Here is a 27,992-nt window from a genome sequence, read left to right on the forward strand (position 1 = left end):
TGAAGCACATGTGTGGTGTCCCTGGTATAACTATCTAGGCGTACTACCAGTGGTTGAAGATGTGCATCAATCCACTCCGAGAGATGCTCATTCAAGGACCCAATTCCAGAAATAATGGGTCTCCCTAATGGGGGCCTCTCCTTCTTGTGGACCTTCGGGAGATGATAAAAGGTAGGAATAATTATCATCTGGGGAAACAGATAATCATGCAATGCAGTATTTATTACATTATTCTCCATTACCTCCTGGATTAGACACTCCAATTCAGTCTGAAACTGCCTTGAAGGGTCTCCCTTTAGTTGTACATATGCTTCCTGATCACCCAAAGTGCTTCTTTCCTATATACCACGGTATCCTGTATTACCACCATGCCTCCCTTGTTTCTCTTTCACACTCAATTCTTTTAGCTTATTGCCCTGTTCCTTCACTTTATTATTCAAACCCCATAAGTCTTCCTCAATTTTCTTCTGAAATTGTTCCACTAAGGGGCCCCTCAATTGTACTGGATAAAATTCACTCTTATTTTTAAATCTCCCATTGATCCCATCATCCTGCTGTGTACTCTCACTTCCTATTGTCAGTAACTCATTTTCTTGTCTTATTAGTAGGAAATGCTTTTTCAATACAACTCTACGCACAAAATTGTTTACTTCAACAATTGTATCAAAGGTGGTAAAATTTCTATCAGGAGAAAAGGAAAGTCCCTTGCTCAATACTTGTACTTGTAATGATTTTAAGTCCTTTGATGATAAGTTCAGTACTTTCTCGGATGTTTCTTTCGTAGTCCATATCGATTCTTGTCCTCCTGTTCTCTGGTCAGCTCCTATGGTTGTCGCTTCCACAGTTCTCAGTTCGCATTTTTCTGTGTCCATTGACCGGCACCTGTTTGGCTTTTCTTTAAAAAATGTTGTTCCCCCACAAACACATCCTTTGCTTTTTCACTTCTTTTACTCTGTTTCTGTGAAGAAATAGGAGAAGAGCGAGCAAGGGAACCATCGAGAGAATCTCTGTCAACACTAGAGAAGCTTACTTTATTTGGAGTACTAGTGTTTTTAAGGATTGAGCGCTGGCCATTGTATTCTCTACTGTTTTATTGTCTATTACTTGCCCAGTTATACACCTAATCTTTCATATAGTCAAGACTATCTCTATTGTATTTCCTCTTTTTGTTTTCCATAATGTCACTCTCCAGTTTTTTAATGTATTGCCATTAGAGACACCTATGACTAAGTGCCGGAGGGTACGAAACGTGTAAGGTGGACCATGTGGGGTCAGTATGTATCTATCTTTTAACATGTGAACATTAATAAACAATTTGTTTTTACTGGATTTAAGCCTTGGGACATATATCTTCTGATATAAATATTTTGTGTTGACTGCGTTTTGAACCGGGGCATGTCCCTTTGGCTGTGGTAGAAGATACATGGCAAGCAGCTGTATGGACTCCCAATGATACACCCATCATGTCTGATGTTTAGCATTATTTATTTAACATCTGCTTTACAACACACTACTTTTTTGTTGTTATTGTTCCTTTAAGAAGTGTGTGGGTTTTTAGCTCATCATGGGGACCCCTGAACTCCAATTTTCCTGTCTTTTTAACAGCATGTTAAAAAGACACTTGACTAGACTGAGGAAATACCATCAAGAAGAGGCTGAACTGGCAGTTGGCCTTATGGGAGCTCTGGTTGCTTTCTGGGTCAGTACAGAACTTTGCTATTTGGCCAATCTTTCCTCATAGCTAAGATTTTCCATACCTTTTACCAGCTTAGTTGCCCTTCTCTGTACCCTCTCTAATACAATAATGTCCTGTTTGAGTGATGGAGACCAAAACTGTACAGCATATTCTATACAGAATGACCCCCTCCTCCCGTGACTCTATACCCCTTTTAATACAGCTCAATACCTTATTTGCCCTTGATGCTGTTGACTGGCATTGCTTGCTACAGCCAAGTTTATCATCTACAAGGACTCCAAGGTCCTTTTCCAAGTTAAATAAAAGTGGACCCAATACCGAGCCCTGAGGAATCCTACTAAGAACCTTACTCCAAGTACAGAATGTACCATTTACAACCACCCTCTGTACTCGATCCTGTAGCCTGTTTCCTATCCATGTGCAAACGACTTCATTAAGCCCAACAGACTTTGGTTTAGAAAGCAGTCGTTTGTGGGGCACAGTATCAAATGCTTTGGCAAAATCCAAATAGATCACATCTACTGCCCCCCCCCCCACTGTCCAGAATCTTACTTACCAATCATCAAATTTGTCTGACATGACCTATCCTTCATAAAGCCATGCTGATTGCTGCTCATAATGCCATTCACTAGGACTAAATTTTGATCCCTTAACAAGCCTTCAAATAATTTGCCCACCAGAGATGTCAAATTTACTGACCTATAATTGCCAGGCTGAGATTATAATCCCTTTTTAAATATTGGAATAACATCATCTTTTCTCTAATCCATAAGCACCATACCAGATGAAAGTGAATCTGAGAAAATCAGAAATAGGGGCTGGTCTAAAACTGAACTAAACTCTCTTAGAACCCAGGGGTGTATGCCATCAGGCCCTGGAGCCTTGTTTACATTCATTTTTATTAAAGCTTTATGAATAATATCCTGAGTCAGCCACTGACTAGATTGATCTGAGCCATTAGTGCAGCTACAAAGTAAGCCTGGGAACTCAGACTCCTCTATTGTATACACTGAAGAAAATAACTGATTTAGCACATTTGCCTTTTCTGTATCTGTTACAACCATACTGGTACCATTATTTAATGGAGCAACACTCTCAAACTGCATCTTTTTACTATTAATATATTTAAAAAAAAATTAAGGGTTAGTTTTCACCTCCACTGCAATTAACTCTTCATTTCCTTTCTTTGCCTTCCGGATTGCTGATTGATTTAAACAAAAATTTTTTTTTACTATTAGTTTTACCAGTGTTTCCACAGGAAATATGGCGGCTTCTGACGGGGGACACGGCATTCCCTCTGCTTGTGTCTCCCAGACAAGATGTGCTCATCGCCGCCTCTCACTATGGAAAAGGGAAAATAGTGGTTATGGCTCATGAGGATTATCTCAACAAGAATGAGTTTATGGTCTTTTTGAAAAATGCTGTTTCCTGGCGGAGTCCAAATTCAGAAGCCAACATTGGGGTACATGATACATTACAGGTATTAGCAAATGGCCTTTCTGACTCTGGATTCAAAATCTAAAACACTTCCACCCTGGCACACGGCCTGGATGTCTTCTGTACTAATGGATATGATGGCCACCAAGCTCAGGAGATCATCTCTTTTGTACAAGAAGGATGAGGCCTGCTGATTGGGGCTCAGGCTTGGAACTGGTCTTACAGCCATAAAGGGGAGCATGTTCTCCTCCATTTTCCAGGAAACAGAATCATATCTGTATATTGGAGAGACAGGAGATTTCCTTGTGACTAAAAATATCCCACATGCTCCAATTAACACAAAGTGAGTGGCGATCTATCATCTATCTATTGATACATCTATCTAACTATCTATCATCTATCTATTATATATCTATTGATTAATCTGTTGAATCTATCTATCCATCATCTATCCATTGATTATTAAATCTATCTATCTATCTTCTATCTATCATTTCTCTATTTTATATATATATTTATCTATCTAATCTATCTATCTCTCTCTCTATCATCTATCTACAGTATCTATCAATGATCTATCTATTCATCTATCTATCTATCTATCTATCTATCTATCTATCTATCTATCTATCTATCCCTCATCTATCTATTTATCTCTCTCTATCTCTATCTATTGATCCATCATCTATCTATCTAGTTTTCAAATATGGTCCATAGTAAAAAAAATGATATTGAAGAAACCTCCAACAACACCAGGATATTTAGGCAAACCAGGGTATTTAGAGCTGTTGCTGGCGGTTAGTTTATTTCTCCCATGGTTTCTAGTGGTGGGACACACTTAAGTTACCCCTTTCCTCAGTGTTGGACTGGCCCACCGGTATACCAGGCCAAGGTGTTAGTGGGCCTTTTGCTTCTAACCATTTAGTTTATTTCATGGTCATTCCCTATTTCTTTATGGGGAAAAAGCATAATAATAGAAGAATATAAATATAGTGAGTAAATATAAAAGACTAGGAGAATAAAGGGGTTGAGCGAGGAGAGGAAGAATAATTGTTTGGAAAGTGGGCCCACGGTCTAAGGTTTTCTGTTGGGCCCCTGGCATCAGGGGCAATACTGGTCATTTTGCTGCCTGAGGCAACCTTCCTTTTGCCACCCCCACTCCATGGAACTCACCTCTTCAGCACTGGAGTGGTTTGGGGCGGTCCACGTCGCGCTGGAGGGGTCGGGGGTGGTCCACGTCACTAGTGCAGAACTAGAAGAGTTGAATTTCCGGGTTGAAAAGCAGAAATGTGTCTCTTAGTTACCAGGAGCAGCATTTTTGCCACCCCTGGCAACCAGGGGCGCGCTGCCGCCTGAGGCAAGTGCCTCAACTCGCCTCATTGGTGGAGCGCCTGCCTGGCATCACAGTCCGACACTGCCTGTCCTAAACAATTGGGGCATACACAAACACTTTGCTATATATGTTCCAGTCTGTTGGGGCAATTAGTGGCCATGCCTGGGACAGTGCTAGGTGTAAATCTGCCACTGAGTATCAGACAAAGGAAGGAATGGTGCACTTGTGGATTTGTGAGAAAATCATTTTCAGAAATTCAGTAGTTTGCATTTTATGTAAAGTTCAGTTTTCTTCCCTTCACGTCACATGTGATGTCTTCTATTCCTCTGGTGCCATTTCACAGTAACCATGTTCTTTTCTCAATTCTACTGATTATTAAAACCTCTACATTCTCTCTCTCTCTTGTGCAGTTGTGACTTCTCAGTTGATCAGAAGTTCCTTCTAAATGGAGTTTCTCAGCTGGACATCAGTGGGTCAAGCATCCCTTCAGATCTTCTCTTGCATGGAGCTCTATCGTTTCCCGTTGGATTGAGTGAAAACAAACAATGTTTTGTTGGTGCTGCTTATTATGGGAAAGGGAGTGTAGTTGTAGTTACACATGAAGGTTACCTCTTCATACCAGAACTGAAAATGTTGATCCTAAATGCCATATCTTGGCTGGACATAGGCCACAAGAAAAGTATTGGTGTTCATCCCAAGCTGAGAGACTTTGCTAAGATTTTGCATAAGGAAAACATACCCTATAAGGTGTCAGGCTTAGTTCCCAAGTTCAGTGTCTACTGCTGTGAGTCCTACAGGGATGCTGAAGCAAAGGCAATCCATCAGTTTGTTGCAGAGGGGGGAGGACTTCTTATTGCTGGCCATGCCTGGTGGTGGTCATCTCAGAATCCTACCTTAGATGTCCTTACCCACTACCCTGGAAACAAAATATTGAACAAGTTTGGCATTAGCATTCTGGAAAGAACCATTTCTCAGGGTGTCTATAAAGCAATCAAGCCCAATGTAGCTAGAGAACAGTATCACTTCCTCAGAGCACTCCATCATTTAAATGCTGAACTGCAGAGAGATACAGAGCTGCAACCTCCCTTGGGCACCTGGATAGACAAGTTCATGCGAGATGTCACTGCCTTTATGAGACTTCCAGCCAGTCCTATCGTCAGCTCCATTCAAAGTCAGTTGCTAGAGATGATAGAGTCTTATATACCCAATATCAGCCAAAAGTGGCCCGTGAGTCGCAACTCCAAGGAAGCTTTAATCCTGCATTTGTCCCATGAATCCTTCAATGTGTACGATGAATCAAATATTCTGAAACAGGAACCTTTAATCTCTGTTAATATCGATGCCACAAATCCAGGTAAAGTCTTATTCAGTGATGCTCCTTAAAGGGATTCTTTCATGATTTTTATGATGTCGTTTTTATTCCTAAATGACACTGTTGACACTGCAAATACTTCACTCTACAATACAAAATTTCATTCCTAAACCAACAAGTGTATTGTTTCTCCTACTCAATGTAACTGAAGGAGTCACAGTGGGACATGGATTTTTACTATTGAGTTATGTTCTTATATCTACAAGGGAGCTGTTATCTGCTTACCTTTCCATTGTTCTGCTGATGGGCTGCTGGGGGTGGGGTTATATTCCTCCAATTTGCAGTGCAGCAGTAAAGAGTGACTAAAGTTTATCAGAGCACAAGTCACATGACTGTGGCCAGATGGGAAACTGACAATACTGTATGTCTAGCCCCATGTCAGGTTTCAAAATGAAATATAAAACAATTTGTTTGTTCTTTTGAAAAATGGATTTCAGTGCAGAAGCTATTATCTGATGCATTTTGAAAAAAAAAAAAAACATGTTTTCCCATGACAGTATCTCTTTAAAGGGGAACCCCACCCACTTTTTAATTTTATTTTTACATAACAAAATTCCATGTAATTCCATACATGTATAAAGCAATATTATTAATTTATGCAGCACCAACATATTCCACGGCGCTGTACAGAGATTATAAATCATTCACATTAGTCCCTTTCCCACTGGAGCTTACAATGTAAGGTCCCTATCACATCACAAGCACTAGTGAACATTTTTATAAGGAACCAGTTGACCTGCCTGTATGTTTTTTGGGTGTGGGAGAAAACCAACACAAGCATGGGACGAACATACAAAATCCATGGGGATAGTGCTCTGGCTGGAATTAAAACTAGGCCCACAGCACTGCAAGGCTACTACCATTGTGTCACTGTGACACTTTCTACACTGCTGGTTCCATCCCTTGAACCAAGCCACTCCCACTAATAACTCATACAATCCTTTGCATGCTTCCTCATTGGTTCCTGGGCACGATATATGTGTTTTTATTCTTTGCCCTAGGTGATGATGCCTGGAGAAGCATTGGCCTGTACTTGGCTCCCAGAAAGGTGGCAGTTCTTGAGTTCCCAGGCCTCAGTTGTGCATCGAGGATTCTGGGTAACTGAGGAATAGAGGGACAATGCTATGGGGCTGGTTTAAATTACACCAGTGCAGATGATCACAACCACCAATTCGATTTTTTTTAATTTTCTTACTGTCTGTACACTGATTGCTGATTGGCTGATAACAGGCATCTAACACCCTCTCCACGTCTGTATGCAAAACAGCAGTAATCCTGGGAAGGAAGCAGTACATATAACAGTATTAATGCAAGACCAGCTCCCCATCTTGGATCTTATTGGACCATTTATTGCACATGCTCAGTGAGCTCTGTACTGCTATTGAGCTGATAAGCTTAGGGAAAAGCTAAGAATTAGCAGAAAGCTTTCCGTTTATTTCTGAGATCTTGAATCTCAAAAACTTGATTGTGTATATATGCAGAAAAATTACATTCTGTTCATCATTTTCAAGGAGTCCAATTTCGAATTAATTGAAAAATAGCTTGAGTTTTACTCTTGTTGACTTCCACAGTAACCCCACAGATTTTAGTGGACAATTTTTTTACGCATAATGAATCTCTAAAAATTTGGAAATTTGAATTCCATTTTACAAATTTTACCCCAAAAAACTTGATGCTGATAAATTAGTTGCTTAATGTGTTGAACACAAGAAACAGCAGATATTTCTAAAATGACTGCTGTAATTCATGAGCCTCAGTCCTGCCTCTAAGGTCTTATTAGTTCTTTGTCCCACTCCTTTTTTATGTCTATTTATTTTGTGTCTGGTTTAGAGAGTGGGCCCCTGAATATCCGATTCTCTGGGAACCCCTAGAAGTCCTAGACAAGTCCCCCCTGAATGTTTGGGCAGCCACTCATCCCCAAATTAAGCTATCAGACTGTTTCTGAACAGCAGTCAAGCTATCAGACCATTTATTTCAATGCACACAGTCAAGCTATCAGACTGTGCTTTTAGCAACAGCAAATCACATTTTCCGTGTATTCCACCACTACTGCCACAAAGTACAACACCACCTTACTCACTCCACTTAGTTTCGTGAAATTTCACTGTCGAAATTTACCGCAACGCTTCGCCAAATATTGCAAATCGCACTAATTTCTAATCCTCAAATTCAAAGTTCTGTTATCCATAGCAACAGCAAATCACATTTTCTGAGCATTCCGCCACTAGTGCCAAGAAGTACAACACCACCTTACTCAATTCACTTAGTTTCGTGAAATTTCACTGTCGAAATTTATCGCAACGCTTCGCCAAATATTGCAATTCACACTAAATTCTAGTCCTCATGTGCCAATTTCTGTTACCAATAGCAACAGCAAATCACATTTTCCGTGCATTCCACCACTAGTGCCACGAAATACAACACCACCTTACTCAGTCCACTTAGTTTCGTGAAATTTCACAGTCGAAATTTATCGCAACGCTTCGCCAAATATTGCAATTCACACTAAATTCTAGTCCTCGTGCCAATTTCTGTTACCAATAGCAACAGCAAATCACATTTTCCGTGCATTCCACCACTACTGCCACAAAGTACAACACCACCTTACTCAGTCCACTTAGTTTCGTGAAATTTCACTGTCGAAATTTACCGCAACGCTTCGCCAAATATTGCAAATCGCACTAATTTCTAATCCTCAAATTCAAAGTTCTGTTATCCATAGCAACAGCAAATCACATTTTCTGAGCATTCCACCACTAGTGCCAAGAAGTACAACACCACCTTACTCAATTCACTGTCGAAATTTATCGCAACGCTTCGCCAAATATTGCAATTCACACTAAATTCTAGTCCTCATGTGCCAATTTCTGTTACCAATAGCAACAGCAAATCACATTTTCCGTGCATTCCACCACTAGTGCCACGAAGTACAACACCACCTTAGTCAGTCCACTTAGTTTCGTGAAATTTCACTGTCGAAATTTACCGCAACGCTTCGCCAAATATTGCAAATCGCACTAATTTCTAATTCTCAAATGCAAAGTTCTGTTATCCATAGCAGCAGCAAATCACATTTTCCGTGCATTCCACCACTAGTGCCACGAAGTACAACACCGCCTTACTCAGTCCACTTAGTTTCGTGAAATTTCACTGTCGAAATTTATCGCAACGCTTCGCCAAATATTGCAATTCACACTAAATTCTACTCCTCATGTGCCAATTTCTGTTACCCATAGCAACAGCAAATCACATTTTCCGTGCATTCCACCACTAGTGCCACGAAGTACAACACCAGCTTACTCAGTCGACTTAGTTTGGAGAAATTTCACTGTTGAAATTTACCGCAACGCTTCACCAAATATTGCAAGTCGCACTAATTTCTAGTCCTGATATGCAAAGTTCTGTTACCCGTAGCAACAGCAAAACATATTTCCAGTGCATTCCACCACTAGTGCCATGAAGTACAACACAAACTTACTCACTATATTAAAATACTAAAAATATTAACATGGCTTGTTAACAGTGAAAATATTATTTTCTGATGAAGATTTAATGACATATACATTTATCTGTAACAGGTATATGCTTTGAAATCGATTTAACACAACTGATGATTATTAACCTTATATATGGTTTGCCTGTGGAATAAAGCACAATTCAAGAAATTTCCTCATGAAATTTGAGCAAAATGCTTGTATTTTATTTGTACTGTGGTATTATAATGTTAGTATTTTTTTTTTTGTAATTATAGGTTTTTTTTTTGCGTATATTATATAATGTTCGGAAAATCCTTTTCTTGTATGCCCAAACTGTCAGTGCAGACATCAGTGTTTTGTCTTTATTCACATCTAGAGGCAGGACAGAAAATTGATTTCTCCATGTCTCTCCCTCTGGTTATATCAGCTGGTTCCACCTTCTCCTCTCAGTTCTATTGGGAAGCTGGAAGGCCAAGAGACAATAGGTAGATTATATAGCGAGAAGAGGTCCCAATGCCCATACTAAAATCAGCCTGGGTGGGACTAACTGCACTGACAACTAAAAAATGATTTTCCAGGGAGTCCAAAATCCGCTTTTCTCTAAAGGCCCTCCTGTCAGTGCAGACGCCAGGGGACGTACAAAAGCTGTCCCTCTGTAAGGGTGGGTATACCTGAACGGTGCGAAGCGTAATTTACATAATTATGCTACGGCAGCCTGTAAAACTTTTCGCCAAACATGGCAGACTGTGAAGCAAAAACATTTAACTTGTAAAACTTAATGAAAGTATTTGGTGAGGTCCAGTTTGCTGCTCTGTAGATTTGCTCTGCTGTTGCCATGTTTTGCAGCGCCCAGGAAGTACTTTGTGCTCTAGTGGAATGAGCCTTCACTACGAATGGTCTGGACCTTTTTTTTTTATGGTCGTAGGCCATATTAATGGTCTCTACCAACCAACATGCAATAGTTCTCTTAGAAATAACTCTACCGTTGTGTGTAAAGGAGTAGGAGAAAAAAAGATTGTCAGAGCGGCGGTAGGCCACTTATCGCTTTAGGTAAAAAGCTCTAACTACATCCAATTTGTGTATTAGTTTTTCTTTTGCATTTGTCGGTGTTGGGCAAAATGATGGTAAAATAATGTCTTGGTTCATATGAAGTTCTGACACCACTTTAGGGAGGAACCCAGAAATGGTTCTGAGTACAGCCTTTTCCTGGTGGATGGTGAGCCATGGTTGCTTAAAGGAGAGGGTGGCAATCTCTAACACTCATTTGCTTGTTATAGCTATGAGGAAAGTTACCTTGAGAGATTGCCATTTGAGGTTGCATGTCGGGAGTGGATCAAATGGGGGCTGTTGCAAGGCAGCTAACACTAGTGGCAAGTCCCAGGTTGGTAATGGTTCTCTCTCAGGGGTGGTCTCTTACAGGCCAACCCCTTGAAGAATTGTTGGATTGCATTGTCGTCTGCCCAGTGAGTGTGAGAGTCGAAAGGCGGAGACCTGGGTCTTCCGCATGTGTAAACTAAGTCATTTTTGGAAACCTTCAGTGAGAAATTTTATTACAGAATGGTTGGATGCAGTCTGCAAATGTATGTGGTGTAGGTCACACCAGGTAAGAAAGGTGCGCCACTCTGTAGTATGCTTTACCCATGGGCGACTTATGTGCCTGAAGTAATATATCTGTTGCGTTCTGCGAAAAACCTGTGTTGGGTCCACCAGCTGGCCTCGAGAGCCAGGCTGTCAAATGGAGCATGGGTAGATTTGGATGATTGAGGGGGCCCTGAGAAGGTTGGGTCTCTGAGGTAGTCACCAGGGTCTTGCTACTGATAACTGAATGAAGTCTGTTTACGATACTCTGTTGGGCCAGTCTGGTGCTATTAGGATCGTGCTGGTGCTGCTGAATTTCATCTTTCTGATTATTCTGGGTAGTTTGGGGAGTGGAGGGAATGCATATACCATCTTTAAGTTCCAAGGCGGGACAAGCATATCTATGAACACTGCCTTGAGGTCCTTCATCTTTGCGCAATAGCGTGGGACCTTTTGAGTTTGGACGCTAGCATTTCCACCTCTGGCATTCCCCACTTGCGCCTTACTTGTAGGAACACTTTGTTGTTTAACGACCATTCTTCTTAGTCAATCTGCTTAAGTTGTCCGCTTGCCAGTTCTGTACTCCAGCGATGGATATTGCAGATATTGCCGGTACCATCTGCTCCACCCACCTGAGGATTCGGGACAGTTCCTTCATGGCCAATTTACTATGTGTCCCTCCCTGCTTGTTGATATATGCCACGGCTGTGGTATTGTCCGATTGCACTCTGATTTTATGGGTTCTCAACAACGTGGACCATCCCTCCAGCGCCAGGGCGATTGCCCTGAGTTCTTAGATATTAATGGGTAATATGTAGGGATGCACCGAATCCACTATTTTGGATTCGGCCGAACTTCCGAATCCTTCGCAAAAGATTCGGCCGAATACCAAACCGAATCCTAATTTGCATATGCAAATTAGGGGTGGGAAGGGGAACATTTTTTTACTTTGTTTTGTGACAAAAAGTCACGCGATTTCCCTCCCCGCCCCTAATTATGTAAATACGGATTTGGTTCAGCTGTGCAGAAGGATTCGGTTGAATCCGAATCCTGCTGAAAAAGGCCGAATCGCAAACCGAATCCTGGATTTGGTGCATCCCAAGTAATATGCTCTCCTCTGGGGACCATAGTCCCTGTAGTGTGTGGTTTACTGCGATTACTGTCTGGACTAATTGCATTTTGAATTATTGGTTGGCTGCTATTGGGTTGAGCGGTTTCAGGTTGAGTACTGGCCTGAATCTTCACTCTTTTTTCGCACCAGGAAGAGGTTTAAGTAAAAACCGTTTAATCTTTGAGTGTCTGGGACTTTTTTTATGGGATCTACTCTCGACACCTGGCCCCCATCAGGAGATCTACCTTGATGGTTTAATAAGGCCCCGGACACATATGCGGTTTTTGGCGGGGGTGGGATGAAACGTCAGTGGCTCTCAGCAAAGTCCCGGATGCATTTGCAGGCAAAGCTACTGTGACATACCCATGACCACCACATTGAAAAAGGAAGCAAAATAACAAACACTACTGTTTTTCCAGTTTCCTAAAAGGCACTGCCAGGAAGCTTTGGTGAAAGTCCTCCAGAGCTGGCAAAGTCGTCATGGCGACTGAACTTTCCATACCCGGATATTTGTGTGTGCATTGCTGGCGAGTCCACCGAGGAGCCATGGGGAGAGAGCAGTCCAGGCTTGTAACAGCGACAGAGGCAGATGTTATGCGGCGGTCAGTCCAATCACAAGGACATGTCGCGGTCTACCAGGAACATTAATGGGATCTACTGGTAGACCGTGATTGACATCCTGGGCACCGCTGGTGTAGGGGGTGAAGTTGCTAGTAATTTATTAGCTTGGAGGTAGTGTCTCATTCGTAGGTATGTACTGTATATAGTTGGTTGTTGGGGAGCCCATAATTGCTTTGGATTGTTGTGAAGGTTTTAATGCCTTCTTGGTTGTATAGGTCCCCCATTGTTTGTAATCCTGCTTGAGTCCACGTGGTCAGGGTTAAGTCCTGTATAGCCCCTTCTAATGTTATTAATGGGGCTAAGACCTCTGGGAACTGGACCAGAGTTGCTGTTGATTTTGTGGTTTGCGATACTTGTAGTGTTGCTTTCATTGGTAGTGGCAGTGGGTCCTTGCTTGACTGTGGTCTTTTGTCTTGTGACCATAAATTTGTTGTTATGGCTTGTTTAGTTTGATTTTTGTAAATCCAGTGTTCTAGGTCCACCTAGCTTTTTGTGTTTGGGAGAAGTTGCCAGTCTGCTAGTTGGCTCAACAGTGTTGCTCTGTAGTAGTTTTGTAGGTTTGGGCATGCCAGGCCCACTTTTTTCTTGTTTGTATACATAATGTCTTTAGCGATCCTTGGCTTAATTGGGCCCCAGATGAATGACATGAGGAGTCTCAGCAGTGGTTGGAAGAAGGCATTTCCTAATGGTATTGGGAGTGCTTGGAGCTTATATAATATCTTGGGGAGCATCAGCATTTTTATTGCATTTATCCTTTCTAGCCAGGACACAAAGGTAGTTTTCCAGGCTTGCAGTTCATTCAGTCTTGCAATATTGATGCAAAATTCTGTTGGTATGGAGCAGGGATCCCCAACCTTTTTCAACATTTCATTCAAATGTAAGAAGGGTTGGGGAGCAACATAAGCATGAAAATAGTTCCCGAAGATGCCAATGAAGGGCTGTGAACTATGTGAACTGGCAGTTTACAGAAAGCTCTATTTGGCAAAACTACAGTTTTTTATGCAACCAAAAGTTTCCTCCAAGCCTGGAATTAAAAAATAAGCACCTGCTTTGAAGCCACTAGGAGCAACATCCAAGGGGTTGGGGAGCAACATATTGCTCACAAGCTACTGGTTGGGGATCACTGGTATAGAGCATTGGGGTTAGCTGTGATGTTGATTCCTAGATACTTAATCAGGCATGTTTCAGGGGCTGCTGCCACCTGAGACAGCAGCCCCGATGCCGCCCCCTCCCCACTCGGTGCTTCTAACTTCTATTGTCGGAGCGGGTGGAGGAGGGGGCGCAAAGCTATTGCAGAGAGCGCTATTGCGCTTGCTGCACTAGAAGAGCTGAATTTCCGTTTTAAAAAATGGAAATTCGGCTCTTAAAGTTATCAGAGGTGGCTTTTTGCTGCCCCTGGTAACTGGCCGCTCTGTGCCGCCTGAGGCAAAATTCTCACCTTGCCTCATGGCTGGAGTGGCCCTGTACTTAATAGAGGTATCTTGCCAGTCCATGTTGTAGTCTCCTTTCAATCTCTGCAGTTCAGTATGCGCCATGTGGATGGGGAGTGCCTGGGTTTTGGACATAATGAGCTTATAGTGGGATAGTCTTTTGAAGTTGAATAGTATGTAGTGCCGTACATGGGTTTGTAAGGATTAGGGCCACATCATCGGAAAATAGCTGAATGTTGTATTCAGTAGGTCCAATTTTGAGGCCTTGTATATGTTGGGCTTGCCGTGTTTGTTGGCCTAGGGCAGAGATCCCCAACCTTTTGAACCCGTGAGCAACATTCAGAAGTAAAAGGAGTTGGCGAGCAACGCTCGCATAAAAATGTTCTTGGGGTGCCAAATAAGTGCTGTGATTGGCCATTTGGTAGCCCCTATGTGGATTGTCAACCTACATTGAGGCTCTATTTGGCAGTACACCTGTTTTTATACAACCAAAACTTGCCTCCAAGCCAGGAATTCGAAAATAAGTACCTGCTGTGATGCCACTGGGAGCAACATCCATGGGTTTGGAGAGCAACATGTTGCTCACAAGCTACTGGTTGGGGATCACTGGCCTAGGGGATCAATGCTTAGGATGTAGATGAGGGGGGATAGGGGGCAGCATTGTCTAGTCCCATTTGTTAAGGAGAAGTTATCAGACATGAAACCTTGGATGTTAACTTGCGCTGTTGGGATGGAGTAGAGTGCCATGATAGCCATCACCAAGGGAGCAGGTATAGCAAATTTGTGTAGTACATGTGTACTGTATAGCCAGTTCACCCTATCGTACGCCTTTTCGGCATCGTGTGCTAACAGTATGGAGGGTGTTTTACTTCTAAGCAGGTGTTGGGTCAGTGTGAGTAATCGTCTAGTGTTATCATATAGCTGCCGTCCTTTACGTAGCCAAACTGATTTTATTAGGCCTGGTAGTAGGGGTTGAAGTCTTTGTGCTAAGATGGTATCATATATTTTCAGATCTTCGTTGAGGAGGGGGATTGGCCTGTAATTAGCATACTGTGTTGTATCTTTCCCTGGCTTTGGTATTGCTGATATGTGGGAGAGTAGCATTTCTTTGAGGAATGTGCCTAGTTGGAATGCCTGGTTTGGCATTCTGGTGAGGTTTGGGACAAATTGGGAATATCTGTTAGTAAACCCATTGGGTCCCGGTGCTTTGTTCATGGGTAGGCCTTTGATGATAAGATAGTTCTGGAGCTCCAGATTCTACCAGTTTTGTTGCTATTCATGATGGTCTTCCTGTTGTCCTGGGAAATCCGCCACCTGTAATGGGTGCCTGCCTCAGTCTGCCACCTGTAATGGGTGTGAAGGGGCCTGTCCTGGCTCCCGATTCTGGAAATGTTCCTGTCCTGGCTCTCGACGCTAGCAATGTTCCTGTCTTGGCTCCTGACCCTGGCTACTCCTCCATTCTGGCTCCTGACCCTGGTGACTCTTCCGATCTGGCTCCTGACCCTGGCGACACCTCCCATCTTGCTCCTGACCCTGGCGACTCCTCTGATCTGGCTCCTGACCCTGGTGACTCCTCTGATCTGGCTCCTGACCCTGGTGACTCCTCCGATCTGGCTTCTGTCATGCTGAGCCACAGGTGAGTGGCTGGCAGGTTGGAGCCTATTTGCTGTGTTACGTGTGAAATATAAAACTGGTACTTAAAAGGCAGCTGACATGTTGTAAGCATGGAGATTTATTAAAGAAAGAGTACAGCAGCAAGGAATGTAGGCTCAAGTAATAAGTCCTTTACCAGGCCAAAGGTCGAAGGCAGGCGGCTGACAAGGAGAGTCCGATGGGCAGGCCGAGGTCAATACTAGGAGATCCAATTAAGGAATGGTAAAAGGAGTAGAGGAACCACAGGCATGGCGCAGGAACAGGGAACCAGGAGGGACTCAGTAACTATGGCAGGAATCAGGAAACTCCAGCAGGAATCAGGAATAAAGGAACACAGGAACAGACCACCGCTAGAACTGGCGAAAGGGCTTCAATAATCAAGCAACCAGGGGTTGCTTCCAATGGGCTTATAAAGTCCCTTAATTGAATAATTGGTAACACATGATGAAAATGAGTTGGGCGGAGGGAGAGACCAGCAGGCAGAGAGAGACCCATGACCAACAGGATAGTTAACCCACATCCACACTGAAAACCCCCAGTGACTGAGTAGGTTAATGCAGATACGGTTCATCAATCAGACCAGGGTTTGAGAACAGGTAAGTCCTGAAAGATGGTGGCTAGGATTTCCGTTTGTAGGATTAAAGCTGTTGCTTCCTGTCGGATAGCAGGGAGTTGCAATGTATCTAGGAATGACTGAATATCTCTGGTAAAGGGTAGTGCTAGGTCTTTCAGGTTGTATAGGTGAGAATAAAATCCTATTTCTTTGGGGTTTATTTTAATTTCCTGATTTGTTGCTTTGTTGCTTGTATTTTGGCTATATTATTTTGGGCGGCCTGCCTGATCAGTTGCTTCTTTAGGGCTGCATGTGCTGTATTGTCCATAGCTTAGGTATGGCTTTGAAATTTGAGTAGCTGGTTCTGACATCTCTGGAGGACTAGGATGTTGAATTCCTCTTTAAGTTTAGATAATTGTGTTGCGTGGTGGGAGAAGGAGAACTGTAGGTTTCTTGTTCTAGTTCATTGATGTGGAGTAGTAGTTGTTTCTGCTTGGCCTTAGCTTAGTTGTAGCTATGCTTATGAGTTGCCCTTTGACAGTCACCTTATATGCACAACTCAGGGAGAAATTGCTTATTCCTTGGGTGTGTTTTTTTATCAAGTAGTGGTCAATTTCTTTGGGGATTTGGTCAGTTAGTGTGGGGTCATTTAGGAGTGAGTTGTTTAATCTGCAAGTTGTCCTGGTGGAAAATTGATGTTTTTCTTCTAGAGTGAAATTTACTGCTGAGTGATGTGTCCAGGTTGCAGATTTGATGGAGCTGTGTGTTATTTGGTTTAATGTCTGAGGTTGTACTAAGGATAAGTCTATTCTTGTGTGTTATTTATGGTGTGGAGAGTAATAAGTATAGTCCTTTATAATATGGTTTTGGACTCTCCAGACATCATATAGATTGTGCTGAGTCAGTAATCTTGTTCCTAGCCTCTTTGATAACTTTGCATCTGTACACTTTGGGTAGGTTGGAAGCCTGGGGGGTCCTGTCCATTTCAGGGTCTAGTATAGTGTTGAAATCTCCTCCAATTACTAGTGTACCTTGCTGTATGGGTGATAGTTTTTCTAGTAATTGTCTAAAGAATTAGGTTTGGCTGTTGTTGGGAGCATAGAGGTTGACCAGCGTATATTTTTGTTGGTTTATGGTACATATTATTGCAAGGCATCTATCTTTGGGATCTGCCAGTTGCATTGTACTTTGTATATTCAAGTTAGGTTTTGCCAGTATTGGTATGCCTCTATTCTTGTTAGAGGCTACAGCTGCTGCAATCATTCTGTAATGTTTATTTTTCACAGTTACAGTATCTGGTCCTTGTGATGTGTTGTGATGATTTTGTGTTTCTTGCCATTGTATTAGTTTCATTGGGTAGCCCCATTTATATGGTACTCCATGGGCTTGCAGGGCTTGTGTTATTGAGTTCACGCTGCTTTGCAAGCGTGGTTGGAGAGAGGTCTGCAAAGATTTGTATTTTCTCATAAGGTTGGGGGAGAGATTTCTGTTTCCTCATGAATTGCAGCAATTCTTCTTTAGTGTGGTAGAAGTGAATTCTCAGTATGACATATTTGGTGCGGTTTTTGGCTTAGGGAGTCTATGGATCCTGTCAATAAGGAGGTGATCTGCAAGTCTTTCTAGCAGTGCTGACAGTATGAAGTTTTGTGCGTATTGGCAGAGCAGTAGCTGTGTAATGTCCTCTGGTACTCCTCTCAGACTGATATTATTCCTTCTGGAGGGATCCTCCAGATCCCCTATTTTGAATTGCAATGCTGAGATAAGGGAGTCTTGTGCATCTACTTGGTCTATTGTTCTCTATGTGGTCAGTGCATGTTGCTAAGGCCTGTATGTCTGCCTTTAACTCACGTACGGTAGTTTTGGAGTCCGTTATATCCACTCTAAGCTGTGCCAGCATTGTTTTGAGGTGCGAGCACTGCAGTTTGTTTCTTACAATTATCTGCATTCGGCTCTGTGTCTGAATAAGGAATCCCCGGTAAATTAAAAGCAGTCTCAACTTTGAGACTGCATCACCCGACCAGTGTTGGAGCCAAAGGGCGCACCTCGCTACCGCGGTGTTGGCTGCTGTTTTAGCTGCTAGTTTGAACACTTCGATAGCTGCGTCAGCTAAGAAAATTAATGTGGTGGTTAGCCTTTGTACTTCTGTGTGGAATTGTTGTCGAGATGATGGCGGCTGGCATGCCAGTTCTTGTGCCCAGGTTTTTGCCGTTCCGGCTAAACCTGCTGATGCCGCTGCTGGGCAAAGTATTGCTGCTGCTTGAATATAAGACCTCTTCAAAGTTGACTCCATGTGTCAGTCCAATGGGTCTTTGAATGCTGCTTCCTCTGCAGGCAATGCAGTCTGTCTGGATAGCCGGGCAACTACAGAGTCCGCCCTGAGTGCTTTATCCCATTTTTTTTGATGGTCCTCTGGCACCGGGTAGGTTTTGAAAAAGTGAGGGCAATGAAGCCTGAAATCAGGCTGAGACCATTCAGTTTCAATTGTTTGGGTAATATCCGCTTTTGATAAAGCTACTGTTTCATATCTTATCTCTAGAGTTTTAGCATTTCTCTGAGTATTTTTTTGGCTACCTCAGGATTTGCTGAGGAAGAGTTATCATTCTCTGAGTCAGTATCCGACAATTAGAGTCTGAAGCTAATCCTTCTTCTGACTCAGAGAAGGCAGGCTGTGGAATTGGTGCTTTTCACTTTTTGTTGTATTGCGTGTTTGTTTGAGTTGAACCGTATTCATTATACATTAAAAACATTCCCTCACTTGGTTAGGTACTGGTGCAGAACCTGAGGCTAGAGCTGAGTTCTGACCCCAAGGTAAGGGAATGGGGTTATCTACTATGCTCTGTGGAGGAGTATGCGAAATAGGAGTATTTGGAATGGCTATTGGGGGTGTAGTGGAAATTGAGCCAGGTCCCTCTGATATCTGAGGCTGGGCGGGTTGTGGTAATAGTACAGGTGCCTCCAGCATCTTCTCAATGTTTGTGTGGTGTTTGCAATCGGAACAGTAGTTTCTCTCTGATTTCCAGAGAAAATGTTTAAATTTTTTACATTTAGGTAATTTTTCAATTCTTTTTGTCTTTTTAGTTGATTGTAAATCATCTCTGAGTTCCTCAAGGGAGTCAGTTTTTTTCATGGTGAAGTTAGGTATGGTAAAACCTAGTAGGGTATAGGGCAGGGATCCCCAACCTTTAGAACCCGTGAGCAACATCCAGAAGTAAAAGGAGTTGGGGAGCAACAACAGCATGAAAACTGTTCCTGGGTGTCAAATAAGGTCTGAGATTGGCCATTTAGTAGCCCCTATGTGGATTGTCAAACTACATTGAGGCTCTGTTTGGCAGTACACCTGGTTTTTATACAACCAAAACTTGCCTCCAAGCCTGGAATTCAAAAATAAGCACCTGCTTTCAGGCCACTGGGAGCACAATCCAAGGGGTTGGGGAGCAACATGTTGCTCACGAGCTACTGGTTGGGGATCACTGGTATAGGGTATGCAATTAGTGTGGTATACATAGGTTAACAGGATCGCATTCAAAGCGCCCTTGAGTCAAATGCGTGTATTGTGGTAATAATGACACACTCACGGACTGTAGTGATGTCACCTATACTGACACTGGTCCCAGTAACTGCGCAGTCATGCCTGGGAAAGTGTGTCCCGTCTTGAAGCTCCGGCAAAGTGCGCAGTTACAGCCTTGTCAGCTCAAGAGCGGACTGTGGAGGCGACCGCTTATGACTTTGGCACACCAAGAGTTATGAATAGGCGTGGAGATACGGCGCGAATCGTCACCTAGCAAACGGATGGTTCTTTTGGGTGCAAAGTGGAAGTTCAGTCTTTGTAAGCTATAGCTGCACCTGATGGTTACCAATTACCATAGTCCACAGTCAATAGTTACCCCACACTGTGACTCCTCTGCTTGAAAACAGAATGGCTGGCTAAGGTTGTGATATAAGTCAGTGGCTAGCTAAGTGTGAAGCAGCTCTGCATGCCCCATGCTCACTTAAGCTCAGAACAGCTCTGTGTTCAGTTAGAGCCCCATCATTTCTGACCCTAAAGCAACAGCTCTGTGTGTTGTCTGGGAAATATGACGTACAGCTCGGTGTGTCTTTCAGGAGACGTATTCAAGGATTCCCTTGTGGTACAATTGCACCTAAGGACAGCTCTGTGTGTCCCTTTTGTGCCGCTGTGTTTTAGCATATTCCTGTAGAGTTGGATTAGAGTATGTAAGAAATAAAAGAAAATTATAAATAAACAAAAAGAAGAATTGCTATCTGTCCTTCATTCACCTCAGAGGCAGGACAAAGAACTGAGAGGAAAAGGTGGAGCCAGCTGATATAATCAATCCAAAGGTGAATGAAGACAAACCCCTGACATCTTCACTGACAGGTGGGCCGCTAGAGAAATACTGAATACTTTATTTAACTATTTCTAGATTTGCATTTACAGTAAATTATATTTTTTGTATTTCTAACAAAATATTTATCTACACTTTCTATGAAGCATTTTATTAAAATGTACTATTATAAAATAAAGGATTATAGTTAAAATATTTAATTTATTAAAGTTAACTTGGTGTTGCCCCCATTTGCCTCCTTTATTATCTACTTTTGTCGACTAACTGTCAAGACATTTTTGAATCTTACCAAGTAGTCTTTGTAGTTATTGTTTACTACATAACTTGTTCAGCAACGTATGGGTATTTTGAGCTTACTGTGTTTAGGACAAGGGCACACCATCTTGCATACTGGATGTCCCACTTCTCTCCACTGGAGAGAAAGGGGTCCGTCCTTTATATTATGTAATCATGTTTAGGCTCCATAGGCTCATCTGTGCAAGAATGGTGGGCCGCAGTTTCTGACTGATTTCCATGCACTATGGAGTCTAAACTTCTCTTTTCAGCTTGTTATTCTGATGCATTTTGCATCATTGAGCAGAACAATAAGAAGCTGGCCATACCATATGTCATGCCTCTCAACTGTCCCATTTTTTGTGGGTCAGTCCAGATTTTGACAGCTAAGCCCACAGTCCCAGATTCTTATTAAAATGTCCCACATTGATCTCTTGCACAGATGCCAGAAATTTCACCGATCTAAGTGGAGTGAGTAAGGTGATGATGTACTTCATAGCACTAGTGGTGGAATGCATGGGAAATATGTTTTGCTGTTGCTATGGGTAACAAAACCTTGCATTTGAGGAGAAATTAGTGTCACTTGCAATATTTGGCGCATCATTGCGGAAAATTTTGACAGTGAAATTTCACCAAACTAAGTGGACTGAGTAAGGTGTTGTTGTACTTCATGGCACTAGTGGTGGAATGCACGAAAAGCGTGATTTGCTGTTGCTATGGATAACAGAACATTGCATATGAGGATTAGAAATTAGTGCGATTTTCAATATTTGGCGAAGCGTTGCGGTAAATTCCGACAGTAAAATTTCACGAAACTAAGTGGACTGAGTAAGGTGGTGTTGTACTTCGTGGCATTAGTGGTGGAATGCACGGAAAATGTGATTTGCTGTTTCTATGGCTAACAGAACTTTGCATATGAGGATTAGAAATTAGTGCGAAATGCAATATTTGGCGAAGCATTGCGATAAATTTCGACAGTGAAATTTCACCAAACTAAGTGGACTGAGTAAGGTGTTGTTGTACTTTGTGGCACTAGTGGCAGAATGCACGAAAAATGTGATTTGCTGTTGCTATGGATAACAGAACATTGCATATGAGGATTAGAAATTAGTGCGATTTTCAATATTTGGCGAAGCGTTGCGGTAAATTCCGACAGTAAAATTTCACGAAACTAAGTGGACTGAGTAAGGTGGTGTTGTACATTGTGGCAGTAGTGGTGGAATGCACGGAAAATGTGATTTGCTGTTTCTATGGATAACAGAACTTTGCATATGAGGATTAGAAATTAGTGCGAATTGCAATATTTGGTGAAGCATTGCGATAAATTTCGACAGTGAAATTTCTCCAAACTAAGTGGACTGAGCAAGGTGGTGTTGTACTTCGTGGCATTAGTGGTGGAATGCACGGAAAATGTGATTTGCTGTTGCTATGGGTAACAGAAATCGGCACATGAGGACTAGAATTTAGTGTGAATTGCAATATTTGGCGAAGTGTCGCGAAAAATTTCGACAGTGAAATTTCACCAAACTACGTGGACTGAGTAAGGTGGTGTTGTACTTCATGGCACTAGTGGCGGAATGCACGGAAAATGTGATTTGCTGTTGCTATGGATAACAGAACTTTGCATATGAGGATTAGAAATTAGTGCGAAATGCAATATTTGGCGAAGCATTGCGATAAATTTCGACAGTGAAATTTCACCAAACTAAGTGGACTGAGTAAGGTGTTGTTGTACTTTGTGGCACTAGTGGTGGAATGCACGGAAAATGTGATTTGCTGTTGCTATGGATAACAGAACATTGCATATGAGGATTAGAAATTAGTGCGATTTTCAATATTTGGCGAAGCGTTGCGGTAAATTCCGACAGTAAAATTTCACGAAACTAAGTGGACTGAGTAAGGTGGTGTTGTACTTTGTGGCAGTAGTGGTGGAATGCACGGAAAATGTGATTTGCTGTTTCTATGGATAACAGAACTTTGCATATGAGGACTCGAATTTAGTGTGAATTGCAATATTTGGCGAAGTGTTGCGAAAAATTTCGACAGTGAAATTTCACCAAACTAAGTGGACTGAGTAAGGTGGTGTTGTATTTCATGGCACTAGTGGTGGAATGCACGGAAAATGTGATTTGCTGTTGCTATGGATAACAGAACTTTGCATATGAGGATTAGAAATTAGTGCGAAATGCAATATTTGGCGAAGCATTGCGATAAATTTCGACAGTGAAATTTCACCAAACTAAGTGGACTGAGTAAGGTGTTGTTGTACTTTGTGGCACTAGTGGTGGAATGCACGGAAAATGTGATTTGCTTGTGCTATGGATAACAGAACATTGCATATGAGGATTAGAAATTAGTGCGAAATGCAATATTTGGCGAAGCATTGCGATAAATTTCAACAGTGAAATTTCACCAAACTAAGTGGACTGAGTAAGGTGTTGTTGTACTTTGTGACACTAGTGGTGGAATGCACGGAAAATGTGATTTGCTGTTGCTATGGATAACAGAACTTTGCATATGAGGATTAGAAATAAGTGCGAATTGCAATATTTGGTGAAGCATTGCGATAAATTTCGACAGTGAAATTTCTCTAAACTAAGTGGACTGAGCAAGGTGGTGTTGTACTTCGTGGCATTAGTGGTGGAATGCACGGAAAATGTGATTTGCTGTTGCTATGGGTAACAGAAATCGGCACATGAGGACTAGAATTTAGTGTGAATTGCAATATTTGGCGAAGTGTTGCGAAAAATTTCGACAGTGAAATTTCACCAAACTAAGTGGACTGAGTAAGGTGGTGTTGTACTTCATGGCACTAGTGGCGGAATGCATGGAAAATGTGATTTGCTGTTGCTATGGATAACAGAACTTTGCATATGAGGATTAGAAATTAGTGCGAAATACAATACTTGGCGAAGCATTGCGATAAATTTCGACAGTGAAATTTCACCAAACTAAGTGGACTGAGTAAGGTATTGTTGTACTTCGTGGCATTAGTGGCAGAATGCACGAAAAATGTGATTTGCTGTTGCTATGGATAACAGAACATTGCATATGAGGATTAGAAATGAGTGCGATTTTCAATATTTGGCGAAGCGTTGCGGTAAATTCCGACAGTAAAATTTCTCCAAACTAAGTGGACTGAGTAAGGTGGTGTTGTACTTTGTGGCACTAGTGGTGGAATGCACGGAAATTGTGATTTGCTGTTGCTATGGGTAACAGAAATCGGCACGAGGACTAGAATTTAGTGTGAATTGCAATATTTGGCGAAGTGTTGCGAAAAATTTCGACAGCGAAATTTCACCAAACTAAGTGGACTGAGTAAGGTGGTGTTGTACTTCGTGGCACTAGTGGTGGAATGCACGGAAAATGTGATTTGCTGTTGCTATGGGTAACAGAAATCGGCACATGAGGACTAGAATTTAGTGTGAATTGCAATATTTGGCGAAGTATGGCGAAAAATTTAGACAGTGAAATTTCACTAAACTAAGTGGACTGAGTAAGGTGGTGTTGTACTTCGTGGCAGTAGTGGTGGAATGCACGGAAAATGTGATTTGCTGTTGCTAAAAGCATAGTCTGATAGCTTGACTGTGTGCATTGAAATAAATGGTCTGATAGCTTGACTGCTGTTCAGAAACAGTCTGATAGCTTGACTCCAGTAAATTAAAGCAGCTGAGCAAAAGGCTAATTTTCTCTCTACCTTTGAGTGTCGTGACTATGTTATATATATGTGTATATATATATATATATATACATATATGATCCTTGATAAAGGCCTGAATGCAGGCCGAAACGTTGGATGCACAGTGTATGAAGAATAAACACTATTTTTGATTGAAGATAAACGGTGTGCTGGTCCATTTTGAAAAATATATATATATATATATATATATATATATACAGTATATATATCCGACCAAGAGCTGGTGCACATAAAAAATCCAAATCAATGCCTGGGTGCTGGTTAAATGACTCAATAATAAGCTTACCAAAAAGAACCGCATTCACAGGACTTCTTTTAGTGCCAATTTCGACTAACAACTTAAGCCGTCATCAGGAAGTGACGGCTTAAGTTGTTAACTTTAACAAAAAACGCACTTAACAGGCACAGATTCTTCCAGAGAAGTTCTATGTGTCCATCTTCCGGCTCCTTGTTAAGCTGACTGAGAGATCAGCAATTTCCGTGTAATTCTGCGCATGCGCAGTTATCGCAAACCGGCAAACTGCTCCAACTGCGCATGCGCAGAAATACTGATCTCTCAATCAGATTAACAAGTACGCGGACGATGGACGCGTAGAACTTCGCTGGAAGAATCTGCGCTATGGGGTAAGTATGGAGTATGGGGCATCCCCCCGGGGGGGGGGGTTGTTAGCCTGGGGAGAGGAGGGAGGGAGGGCAACCTGGGGTGGGGTGGGGGGTACGTTTTTTTTCCCCCACAGGTTGATTTCTCCTTTAAGCAGTGTTTACACTCTTGTTAGTTTTTAACCTGAGGAAGATCACTATGATGTGATCGAAAAGTTGGAATTTATTTTGTTTTTCTATTAAAATCAGTTATTCTAAATGAGCCTGTTGAGTGCGTTTTTTTTGCTATTTTGTAGACATTTTACCTGCACTCAGGCATGATGTGTTTTTTTTGTTCCTCCATGTTCCATGTGTATATATACTATTGTGTTTGGTGTAAATGACAGGTGCAGATTGGGTGTCAGTCAGATGATTTGAGTGAAAAAGAAGCACTTTATCGCGCTCTTGTCATTATTCGCAAAATTCCAGTTGATTGACAGAAAGTTCCCGTGTCCAGTTTCGGGGGGGGGGGGGCTCCTGTACATCATTGTGAGATCTAACAGTGACTTTGGTCCAATCCCTGTCCAGGTGTATGGAGCAGAAGCAGCCCCAATCTATATAAAAGGTAATACTCCTACCTGTCTGACATTATGTATCCATTATAGAGATTAGCTGCAGTGGCATAACTAGATATTACTGTGCCCTCCTCCAGCAACTGATTTTTCAGGCCCCCAAAAAGTCTAAAGGTTGACCTGTTTTACCAATATTTATTCAAATTGTATCCCTTTACCTCCTGGACCCCTCTGCCACCACCACACATCCCCCTCCCCCCCACACGCGCACCTTTTTCCTACGCATCAGGTCTTTGAGGGAGATATGACGAGTTGCAGTGCAGGGAGCAGGTCTGGGCCGGAGGGGCCAAAAAAGTCAGGGCCAGTGTTACGCCAGCCCAGTCTGACCCTGTTTGTTTCCATGGCCATCATACGCATGGTATGAATTCATTCCAGGCCGTCCCTTACTTGCCCTAAACCAGTGCACAGCACCCCTTGTACTTGTTTGACCCTAAGACTGTTCTTCCCCCCACAGGCCAAACCAGTCTTGATTCCTGGTCACAAATAATCAGCAAGTTGCCTGCTCCTTGGGCTGAGCTGGAACATTATACTGACGGTGCCCTCATATTCTATTCACTCACTGAAGGATCCAGAATCCCTGCTCTCCTATTGGGAAAGGATCATGGTCACTATTACTGAACTTGCAGCAACACCAGAGAGATTCCCCCGGGCTGAGCGATTTGTTGCAGATGTGCAGATATCAGTAGGTAGGTACTTACTGGGCTCATGGCCACCTGCTCAGTATAGACACAGAGACAGAGGCATGGGGACTCTGCTTATACCCCAGCAAGGACCAATATTAAAGTAAATCAATATAAAATGGTTAGAGTGCTCTTGAACATGTTTTAGTTCCGATATGGGATCTATTTTCTGGAATGCTTGGGACCTGGGAGCCCTCTGCTGTTGGGAAAACAGAAACCATGGAGCTGCCGCACACACTGCTGATTGTATAAGAGGGTATTTTCATCTATTGATAGGTTGGATGCACTCTAGATACCCCATCATGTGTCTTACGGAATCTGTGAAAGAACTGACTGATCTCCATAAACAGAAAGAGTGAATGTGGGGACCAATCCATGAACTTGGACACAATCAGCAGAAAGAAGAATGGGAGTTCCACCTCATACCACAAAAGCCACGTGTAACCTTTGGTCTGTGTATGTGCATGAAACAGTTCTTGGGATCCCCCGGGATCAAGCTCATTCACAACTTCAGCCAGACGCCCGGAGATCTTGTATCAAAAGTTATTTGAAGAGTGGAGCCATATTAAAGCACTGGGATGGATGGACAGCACTGGAGACCTACCTACAGGTAACCTCTGTCTCTTATATCAAATAAGAAATAAGTCTCACATGAAGTGGAATATAAAAGAGAACTTTATAATATCTAACTGAATAAATGCAATGTTACTTTTATAAAATGCAGTTCATAAATTGAAATGTCACTGACTGACTTGAACTCTATAGGGCACAAAGGTACAGGCACAGAATTTGGGGCCCTTGGATCTAATCTCCTGTAACTAATGAACTTGTTGGATTCTCACAACCCAATAAACTGCCCCCTCTCTCCTTCTTTCCCCCAAACTTTTTTTCTATTCTGTTTAGAAAGAGGGTGATCAAAAGTCCTTCAAATAGTATAGTAGTATTAAAAAAGCCAGTGGTGTAACTCGAGTGCATAAAAATCTTCAGAGGGGCCCAGCGCACTCCGATCCCCATCCTCCCACCCACTACCCATCCCACCTCTGCCCTGCCCACTCCATCCCCCTTACTTGCAGCAGGTAAGAGAGAACAGCTGGGGAAGAAGGGGTTTTAATTAGCTACAGAGAAGGCAATGGGAATATACTCAACTTTCACAGGAAACAAAGCCACTTCCCTAAAAATTACCAAATAACATTAAATATTCAAGTTAAAAAAAAAGTTTAAAAAAAAAATCAAAAGTTAAAAAAAATCTACAACTCAAAAAATATGCATCATACTTACCATTATATTCCTTTCTTGGACTAAATCTGGCTTTTCCTCTGATATAATAAAATGAACTCCACTTCGATGTTTGAACCCTCAGTTTCATAGTAATCACTGTATGTGGGTAAGGGGGGCTGTGGGGTACCAGGATGAGACTATGGGATCTGTCCGTCTGCTACAGCTGCAGGAAGGTTTTGGCTGGGAACCATTCAAGCGCCTATTCAGAGACTACCAGAACATCTCAGGCATCAGGAATGAAAATTAA

General features: G+C 42.3%; 1 pseudogene; it reads left to right on the plus strand.

The window, feature by feature from the left end:
* The first annotated feature begins 127 nt into the window (after positions 1-127).
* LOC108714947 lies at positions 128-27,992 on the plus strand (annotated as a pseudogene).

The sequence above is a fragment of the Xenopus laevis genome, chromosome 4S (assembly GCF_017654675.1).
Source record: "Xenopus laevis strain J_2021 chromosome 4S, Xenopus_laevis_v10.1, whole genome shotgun sequence".
NCBI classification, from domain to species: Eukaryota; Metazoa; Chordata; class Amphibia; order Anura; family Pipidae; genus Xenopus; species Xenopus laevis.